Below are 10,825 nucleotides of genomic sequence, written 5' to 3'. Positions count from 1 at the left end.
TTTATTGCTTCATCTTTTGATGGCATCTATGGCAATATCCTGGCCGGACTACTGTTGTCAGTGATATAAGTATTTGAAATGAACATGATTTCTTAATGTCTAGTGACATATCAGGGCCATTTTATGATTAATTGAAATACATTTCTTACATACAGCTCCTTTAAGTGAACAAACATATTACACTAGACATGGAATGTCAGGGGCCACGTGTTGCTGTTGAAACAGTTTTCTGAATCGGTCCTTTAATATGAACTGTTTGAAAGAACCGATTCGTAGAAATGTAATGAGACGGACATCCCATCACTAGACTGTTGCACAGTCAATGGCCGGTAAATTGTTGACCCAACGTTGTTCTCCTTCCCGCGTTCATGTGGCTGAAGCACGTGACTTGTAGCGCCGCTCCCGTGAGAAAATATATTTCAACAGCTTCAGTCCGTGCGCGACACCGAGACTGCCGGGCGACAGCAGCGTCTCCTTTTAGCGAATGTGGAAACACAAACATCCAAACGATTAACAGACGAGGCCCGACGTGTAGTGGGTTGTTTTTTTAATTGTTCCGTTTGGCTGCAGAAAGGTATTTTTCCAGCGGTAAGTGCAGTGTTTAAATCCCTCATTCGAGGATAATGGTTCTGTTGTTGATTTTTTAGCGAGCTAGCTAGCTTAAAAAGCGGCTAGCCAACCATGCTATCAAACCTTTTACTGTGTTCCTCATGAATACACCATTTATTTGACCTAATTTCTGTTAACACTTTAAGATTCCCGGTGTGGTTCAGAGCCAGTTTGTTTTAATATGTTTTTTTGATTCTCTTAAACGCTGAAATTTGGTTAATCCAACCATTATTAGCCCGATGTTGCTAGCTATCTATGCTTGTGCTAAGTGAGACACTGTTAATGTGATGAAATTAAATGTAATCTAGGCTAATCATCGGAGTTCTTTCCAATGTTAATAATCGGATGCATGCATGCAGACATGGTATTGGTGTTTAATATTTAGTTGTAAGCTTGAGGCCTCATTAATTTACGTTGAATCATACTAGACTATTTCTAAGCGTAAGAGTGATGGCTTGGCTGACATATTCTGTATTCGCTGCAAAATAATCCTGTCATTAAATACATATGTACACAGAGACAGGGCTAGCTGGGCTAGTATGTGATGTAGGAACCAATTTATCACCGTTATGGTCAATATACCCAGTAATGATTTTAGAAATCAGTCCTAAAGAAAACATCCATAAAGCTAGCCGTCAAACGACACTTGGTGTTGAGTCTCGACATGACTCTCTCAAACCCAAGATGTTACAGTAAAATCTTCAGATGTGTGTGTGCATGTGATTGCTTTGAGACCTAAAGAAGCTTAATGTCCACGAATGCCCGTGTCTCTGCTACACACGGGATTTATTTTAAGCTTCCGCGCTCACAGACGCGTTGAACTTGGCATCTGGATCACCACACCGTTTTGTTTACAAAGCGACTGCGATTTGCCAGGGAGATGTTTTGCTTGCATCTTTGTTGCAACTGAATTGAGCTTTACTGTTTTCGTTGTTCTTTATCCTTAAAGATCCATTTAAGTACCTCCCCTATCGATTACAGTAATTGAGGTTAAGTTGCAGTTGGTTGAAGCAATAGCTAGATAGGAGAGGGTCAAATCACTTCGGTAACTAACCTTATTCTACTATCTTTAGAAAGGTAAGGTTGTTATAAACACTGGAATGTTGCGACAGACTTGATATTTTGCAGCATAGAATATATTTTAAGAGAACCTTCAGTCTACTTATTTTAAGTGCTGTAAATAAACCATCTTTCTGTGATATCTCATTTGCTGATTGACATCTCTATTGGATTGATGAAGGATTGATTGTCCAGGGTAAATAATAGATATCAACTTAGCTCACAATGCTTTTGAGAAATGCAGAAGGCATAAGGTTAATAATGTATAAACCCTTCTGCCTTGAATTTGGGATGCATTCGATTTGTCTCTGTGTGTCCTGATGCTTGGAAATGCAATCCTTCTCTTTCATTACACCTCAGCAGTGAACTAGAGATCATGTTATGGAGTGTTCATCACAAAGTTATTGATTATTTCTGCAGAGCTTTGTGCACTTTAGTGAGATCTTCATAAGGCAATGAAAGTGTTTTTTCTGTCTAAATGGTCATGTTTTTTTTTATTTGGGCTATTCCTAATGCCTACATTTAAAATATTATGTGTTTGCAAGACATTTGTTTCTGTTAAATTGCATTGTTGGATATTATTCTTTAGAGTGTTATTCAGTGACTGGAGTTATTTTTTTTGTGGCTCTTGTGTTTTCAAACTGTCTTTATGGGGCAGCTGCACGATCAGTTGGTCACAGAAATGTGACCAAAAAATGACATTTGTCTTTTAAGAGTTAGGTTCCACAGCTTCAGGCCAGGGTAATGGTGAGGTAATCTGACCCTTTTTAGAATAGCTGAAATGGGAGTATAGAGCAGGGATCGACCATTTCACACTCTCTATCCCATTGCATCGCTCTTCCACTACTTATACTTGCTATACCCCTCGATACTTCAAAGTGGTGTTCGGAGGCTTAAGCACCCATGGAAATGGCCGAACACCCACAGAAAAACACGAGATATTCTCCATTCATTTTAACAATGGCTGGGTGATATGGCAAAAAAACTAATACTTGTTGCTAATACAATGCAAAATCAGATATAACAATTTTAGAAAAAAAATTACATTACAATGGCTAGAAATAAATTTCAATAGTAACGTTACATTGGGTTTAATTAGTCTTTTAATAAGATCTACTAATATTGTTAGTGCCGAGAATTTTCATGTGAATAAATGCATAGATCAGCGATTTAAAAAATGTTGATGTCTTAACTCTTAACCAATTTTCTACATTAAAAATTGTCTTTTTATTTGGGCTAGTAAAATTCATTTAGGGCTATCAAAATCAGAAGAGTGCCTGCCCGAAGGGCTACCAGCGATTTTGAAATTTTGCGAGCCCTGCTGATTGGCCGATGTGTTGGTAGCGGGTATTTTATTTTAACGGCGCTCCAGACTTATATTTTGACGGTTGGCATTCAGCGCCTGAGAAGAGAACTGTAGCAGACAGCGTTCACTCACATTCTCCGTCTTCAGTAGGCTAGTTTATTTATATATATATATATATATAAAAATATCGGCCATCAAAAAAATATCGGTTGACCACTAGTTATAGCTGCTAGTTACATTAGCAGCCCCTGCCCTGAGCTTTTGCTGTATATAGAGTTACAGGATAGAGCTCTAATGGACTCTGGCCATTGAGAAGGCATCGTAGAGATGAGCAAGAGATAATGGATGGGATAGAATCACAAATGAAGTGTGTGCATCTTATGCTTCATTTCCCCCTGTTTGTATTCAGGTGTAGCTTCTGTTTCACTTTTGAAGTGAGTGGCCCATTAATTTGGAGATGAACATGGGGTCAGGCGATATAGCGGTAGAGATTTTTGGACCACCGTCTCTATCGTGGTTAGTCCACGTGATGTTGCTGTGCTGTGAAGTCTTGAAAGCTTATCATTTGAATGCGTTTTCAAGACTTGTGATTTTAAACCATTCAAGTGCAATAAGCAGTGAAAGAGGACTCCTAACAGTATATGCGTGTGCTGTTTTAGAGACCGTTTCGGAAACGCCTGAAATGCGCGCGCCTGAAGCTTTAGATTAAAATAAAAAATAATAAAAGATTAAATATAAAACATGCATAGTAACAAATCTCACACCACAGACACCACATTGAGATTACCTGTTATAAGCAGTCAATAATAAATGCGCTTTGAGCAAGTTCCTGAATACTGATATAGATTTAGCAGATCTAATGGATGGAGGCAGCCATTTTTGTCTTCGTTGAACATTAAGAAATGTTTTGCCATCCAGTTTTTAACATCATTTAGGCAAGCTAAAAGGCAATCCAAAGATTACGTCGAGTGTCTTATACAATTGAGTGTCGTTGGCGAAACAGTTGAAGGATAATCCATGCTTTCAAAAAATGCTACCCAATGGGAGCAAGTACAAAGAAAAAAGTGTTGTAGAGAGAATAGACCCTTGCGGTACACCCTATGGAAGGCGTCTTTTAGTGGAGGTCGAATTTCCATAATTGACTGAAAAATATCTATCACTTACAAAGGATTGAAACTAGGGATGTGCACGAATATTCAAACTTTCTAATATTCAATCTTTAATTATTATTCGAAAAATGAAATACTATTCGAATTTTCTTTATTTAATTTTTTTGCAGCTCTAAGTAAATGCACTGAGTGCCGCTGTGAAGCGTGTTTAACAAGTGGATTGTATTTGATCACATAATGTCGTCGTCTACCTCGTGAAGTTTAGAAATTACTTGGATGAAAATATTACAAAATGAAATTACTTTTAATCAATTATTATTGAAACGGAGTTATCATATCACCACCACAATGAGAAATCGCATGAAATCCAAACACCAGTCGACTGAGGAAGCTGCTGTCCATCACTGCATCTAAAGACTGCAGGTAAGCGCAGCTGTAACCCCGAGGGAATCGTCATCCGAGATAAAATCATTTTGCAATCAGAAGATATCGAGACATATTCTTTCTTTAAGTTTGTTGAGGGAGACAGGTTAAAGAACAGAACACAAAGTGCTGTTAGTAACTTCACTCTGCACGCTGTCTCTCTGCAACCTCTGTCAGCACAGCACATTTTCTCACTCGAGCATGTGGATAGTTTTTCTCAACATGAACATGAAACAATATAAACACTATAATGCTGACTCGAGTGCATGTACATTCTGTACGAACTGCGCAGTTTGCTTTATTAGCATTTTTTTCTGTTCGCGCTGCTTGAGCTTAAATGCTTTTGTTCTTTATATTTTTTTTATTTACACATTGTTAAATGTTTTCAACTAAAAGAAAACCTTAAGATGTATAGTAAGCTTGTTGTGTATATTGTCTAATGTAAGCTTGTTCAGAAAGGGTGACAAAAACCTTAAACTTAAAAAATAACGTCTTTCTCATTAAACGACATTTAAATAAACGAATATCCGATTTTTATGAACCCGAATATTTGAGTACAATATTTTTGAAAAAGCCCATCCCTAATTGAAACCATTTCAAAAATATGTTCAAGGTGAGAGATAAGGATATCATGATCAATCATGTCAAAGGCTGTGCTCTGATCCAGCAACACCTGAATAACAGCATCTCCTTTGTCTAGTGCCAAAAAAAATATCATTTAAAACTTTCAGAAGTGCCGACTCTGCTGTGGGCTGCTTTAAAGCCGGATTGAAACGTTTTTAAAATTTTCGAGACAAAAGGCAGCTGTGAGATTTATATATTAACCCAATATATTAAGGTTTATAATTCTTCACATCATCTGGGGCGAGATTTGGCTGCTTCAGCATGGGTGTCACCACAGTGCGTTTAAACGCTTGTGGGCATGAGCCTCTTAGCAGGGTTTTGTTGGTCAAATGCACTAAACTCATAGCCTGAAGCCGTCAATCTCAGATTTTAGTCAGAATGTGAGTCTGATACGGTTCCATTGGGCTGTGATTTATGGGGCGTGTCGCGTGTGTCAACTGAACTAGGAAATAAAAGGCCTCTGCACTTAATTGGATAGACCTAGAACCAATCAGAGTAACTGTGTAAGTGACGTATGTTGAGAGATAGATTAAAGTTGATAGATTAAACTTTTTCCGAATCCCGTAGGAAGGAGGGCAAAAACATCTTTCGCATTGACAAATGCCTTGATCGCGGTTCTCTGTTCCTCTTCTAAAATTAATGCGCTGTCTATATCTTCTATAACACGCGCGATAGCGGAATAAACACAACTCAATTCTCCAGCGTCATCCATGAATTCAACCCAAGCGCTAGGGCTGCTCGATTATGGAAAAAATCATAATCACGATTATTTTGGTCAGTATTGAAATCACGATTATTTAACACGATTATTTCACATGACTTTGGGAATGTGTTGCATTTATTAAAAGACACCTTTCAACAATTCTTAAAAAATCGAAATTTTAACATTTATTGTACTTTTTGAACTATTAAACAGACCTGCAAACTCAGAAGTGGTGAAAAAGGTGACATGTTTACAAAGTAATTTGTTGTAGGGGGTCACCAGGGCGTTATTTACCTTTATAAAGGACTATTTATTAAACCTAACTAAATATATGTTTTATGTCAAATTCTTACATTTGATCAAATTCAGTTTTCATAAAAAGGGCTTTTATCAATAAAATTAATTTACACTGCAAAATTACAACTGTAAAAATATTATGAGATTAATTTCTAAACAAATAATAAAATAAATAATAAAATCAATGATACCTTTAAACAATAAATCAATAGGTGGCGTCAAGTGACTGTCTTAATATATGAATCATTGAGTCATTCATTAAAACGATTCATTCAAAATAATGAATCATTCAGTAACAAAACACAGCGCTTAGTGTTGCTTTTCTTTTGTAACTATTTTCGTCGGTGAAATAGAAAAAAACCAGTCAATATTGCGTCTAAAATGTAAGTTACTATATATAAACTAGGCTACTTGTTTATTAAACTTTAAATTCAATGTAACATTTGCAAACGTGATATTATAGAACAGCCCATAGTCGTGTTATGTTACTTAACTATATCATATATTATTAATAAAAAAAACTCTACATTTCTACCTCAGTATGTTTCTTCTGTGAGTTTTTGTGTGAGCTGTTAGGCAGCGCAGCTTCCAGAAACTATCCATTACCAATCTCTGTTTACACTGACTGTATAAGATCGGTCGGGCAACCAAAACCCTTTCACTTGAAACTTAAAAATCCCCTTTTCCCGGACAAGCAGACAGGGGTTAATATCGCTCCCTGTGTTCATTCTCGATTTGTTTTGTGCTGTAAAGCGGAACACATGATCAGGTCATGTGCGCGCTTGCTGCCGTTCGCTTGAACTGAGGCGCTACAGTGATCGAGCAGAAAGAGATCGCAACAGCTCGAGAGACGTCTGTGGTCTCACTCCAGTCTATATTATATTAGCCAATTGTTATTGTGAAGTTTATTGTGCTTGCAATTTATGACTGTATAGGCTGAGAGAGTTTATGGCTTCGGGAGGGGCGGATATGCGTGTGCGCGAATCATTCAGAACACAAGACAAAATAGCAAAACAGAACATGGAAAAATAATCGTTTTTACTCGATTGTACTATTTTGGAGATCGTTGGGAGCCGAAATTGAAATCAAAATTCGATTAATTGCACAGCCCTACCAAGCGCTCTGACGTGGGTGGTTACGTTACCGTTGCTCGAATAGATATGTCTATGGTTGCTCATCTGTCCATCATCATATAAAGCCCGCCCTGACAATTTGATTGGTTCGAACAATTTTTGTTCGAACCTCAACGGATCGAGTCCAGACCGAACTTCCCGACCTAAATTTTTTGTTTGCGGAGTTCGGGCTGGCATCCAGACTACTAAACTCACTGATACAGTCGAAAGCCTGCTTTAACAACCGACTAGGCATCATATCGTTTATTCAGCGGGTGGGTTTCAAATTGTCCATAATAACATTAATAGAATTTATAATCAAAAACAAGAATTTCTGATTACCAGCATTATCCCTAATAATTTTAGAAAAGTAATTGAAATAAAGAGTCTCTGAGGGATTCATAGTAGACTTGGAGTTTGCTCTTTTTCCATCTTCTCTCCGTCTACCTACATTGTCTTCTGAGGGAACGAGTTATTTCATTTAACCAGGGATTTAATTTGAACTGTATTGCTCCATTAAGACCCAGAAAACACAAATCAAATGTATCGACACAGGTGGATTTTTAACAAAGTCCAATGTTCATCCATGCCTAAAAGCAGCAGAGAAGATTCTAGCCTGAGAAGATTGCTCTTGGTTTTAAACAGCACAGAGAATTCAACATTTGTAGAATCACTTAGTTTCCTTGGCACACAGAGTCATCCAAAAGCACTGGTTGAATGCCAGTCGATGTCTTAGAAGTAGGGCTCGGCGATAAATCGATTTTATCGATTAACTCGAATGTGTAGTTTACGCCGATTTTTTTTTAATGAAAATCGGTTTTCTCTTTAACAACCGCCGGCGCTCCCATCTGGGCTCCCGTAATTCCGACCGGGCTCAGCGCTTGCCATGATAGAGATACACAAACAACATGGCAAATGAGCAAGACCGCGGCAGCAGAAGCACAGCCGCCGAAAACATTTAGGCTACAAGCTGAATCTGCAGGGCCGCCAACTCTGACGAGTTCACGGTGAGAGACGCAATTCTGTCACTTTTTACACGCTCTCACGCCACACATCCATTTTCTCACGCAGAGAAAAATCGCGAAGCAAAGAGGACACTGACACCGACAGACAAGACAGAGCAGGTTACAATCGATATGAAACAGATTATCAGCTCTCAGATTCTGTCAATTTTATTACAAAATCCAATCAATAAACACCGTTTTGGCGCTTGTAAATGTGACGTGAAAGAACGCTGGCAGACCTCAGTTCAAGCGGCACGTGAACCGAACATCTGTTACTCTTTACTACAAACTTACCGAAATGTAATAAAATCGATCGATCAGTGTTTTTCAACCGCGGAAAGAGGTCCATAAAACAGCTGGAGAACAACATGTCACGTAACGTTACATTTACCTCAGGATGGCTTTTAATGACCCATAGCACGCATGTTTGTTAGACGCATTATAAAATAAAAAACGCATTATATTTAATTTGAGTTAGTTTTAACCTTTAATAATACCAGCTGACAGGGCTCTCTGTATGTTTACAGCATTAGGTGAATTTTTTTTTTTTTTTTGGGAGAACAATTAACACATTAACGTATCTACTGTACCTATTTATCCAAAGGAATTTATATTGAATCAAGATCAGAATTGAATTGAAATTATGAAATTTGTGTTAAGCAATAATAAAAACAATAGCATACCTGTAAACTTAATAAAATTATGTTTAGTTACCAAATAATTTGACAATCAAAAACCACTTATTGTGATGGAAGTTTTTTGTTTTTTTTACACATCCCCCAATCCCAATCCACCCATTTTATTTTATGTTACTTTTCATTGTTTTCAAAGACAGGGCCTGTCCTCTTGTCTTTTTGGCTTGTTGTTTCTGATTGCACTTTAATGGAGATCAAATCCCAGAAGGGAATATTAAAACAAAATAAAGTTAAAACTTGTTTTGAACAATTTCTTTGTCATCTGCAGATTGATTTTAAGTAGGGAGAGAAAAAAATCGATTTAAATTGTAAATCGGATTTTTTGTGAAAAAATCGGGGATTTTTTTTTAGGCCATATCGCCCAGCCCTACTTCAAAGTGACAGGCATATGATTTGAAAAATGTGTCTCACAAACTTTTACATCAATTTGGGTCATTTGTTAGACTTGATTGAGTAGGGCTATTTACCCATTGCACCAGGTCAAATAATTCAATCAGATTTAAGAATTCACTTGAAAGTGTGTCCTTACCACAGCAAATATGCACATTAAAATCACCCAAGAGCAAAAGCGATTCTACTTAGCAGGCATTTCGCTTAGCAAATCTGTAAATTCCTGGACAAACATTCTATCTGGTTTCGGAGGCCGATAAACTAAGCCGACCGTCACAGGGTTTGTAGCTGTAATTTGAAACAGTTGAAGTTCAAAGCTTTGTAGAGTGTAGCAATGTTCAGGTAAGAAGGAGGCTGGAACCGGCGAACAATCAAAATAAACTTTATTTAAAATAAAACAAACAAACCAAAATACCGCCAGCAGCCCCTCGCGGACGACTGCTGGCTACCGAAAATAAACATAACTGCCAGCAGCCCCTCGCGGACGACTGCTGGCTAAAATAAAATAAAATACAAATACAAAACACAACTAAAACACATGCCTGTTCCTCTCTCGATCATCGTCGTCGCTCCTCCTTTATGCTTCCGCTCCTCTGCGAGAGATGCGAGACCGGTGTGCTTCACAGGTGTTGCTCATTAGCAATCGCACCACCGGCCTCACGCCGTTCTCTCACGTCCCTCGGCCGTCCTGTTCGCCACATAGAGGTTCAACCGGGAGTATCTGACATTGAATTTTTTTTTTTTAGGTATAGTCATTAATCCCCTCGACCAACAGGGTGAGGAGAGTTAATACATAAAGCCCTGGGCAAAAGTTCAGAAATCGGGGAGCAATCTTCTACCATAAGCCAGGATTCTGATATAAAGAAGTAGTCTAGATTGTTTGTCACAATAAAATCATTAAAAATGAAAGTTTTGTTAACGAACGAGCAAGCGTTTGTCAGCCCCAGCTTTATTGGTACTAATTCCTTAAAGTGACTTCTCGTGGCGAAAACAACGGAGGTTCGTATGATCCACGCCTCTCCCCTGACTGCGTGGTGGAATGATCAATCGCACCACTTAGGAAAAGTTCGGCACAATCAGCTGAATCTATCCATCCACACGATCCCTCCAGGGCACGCCGGGAAACAAACTGGTCGTAGGAGGCGGCCTGGCACAGTGTAGCAGTTGGACACGCAGACCTCCGATTTATTGCCAGGAGCATCCTAAGTTTAATAGCGATGACTCCACAGCATCCTCTTTTCCGGTGGCGTTTTTTGCACGAAGCATCGTTTACGGAAACCGTCACAGTTGGCTGGGGACATTAGCCATCAAGGGAGTATGACAGTGACCTGCTCCCATGTAGTCGGTTGTCAACGCCTCATCCTCAGTTGATTTGAGAAGTAATAGCTGATCCCGATCGTAACTCAAATGTCTTTGCAACCTTATAAACAGTCGTTTATGCATTAAGTAAAAATAAAAAGTTGAGAAAGAAAGCATGTGTGTTGTCAGTATTTT

At 38.4% G+C, this 10,825-nt stretch overlaps 1 protein-coding gene across 1 annotated transcript in view; it reads left to right on the top strand.

The window, feature by feature from the left end:
* The first annotated feature begins 421 nt into the window (after window positions 1-421).
* The window catches only part of siah1 (siah E3 ubiquitin protein ligase 1), a 29,240-nt gene continuing 18,836 nt past the window's right edge, over window positions 422-10,825 (top strand). Inside the window, exon 1 of the mRNA XM_077193343.1 lies at window positions 422-588. The gene's annotated coding sequence lies outside the window, so the exon portion shown is untranslated. The remainder of the gene's footprint in view (window positions 589-10,825) is intronic.

Source organism: Siphateles boraxobius, unplaced genomic scaffold, assembly GCF_051911475.1.
Source record: "Siphateles boraxobius isolate OS27281-9 unplaced genomic scaffold, OSU_SipBor_1 31, whole genome shotgun sequence".
In the NCBI taxonomy this organism is placed as follows: Eukaryota; Metazoa; Chordata; class Actinopteri; order Cypriniformes; family Leuciscidae; genus Siphateles; species Siphateles boraxobius.
Note: the sequence above shows the minus strand (reverse complement) of the source record. Positions and strands in the feature narration are given on the sequence as shown.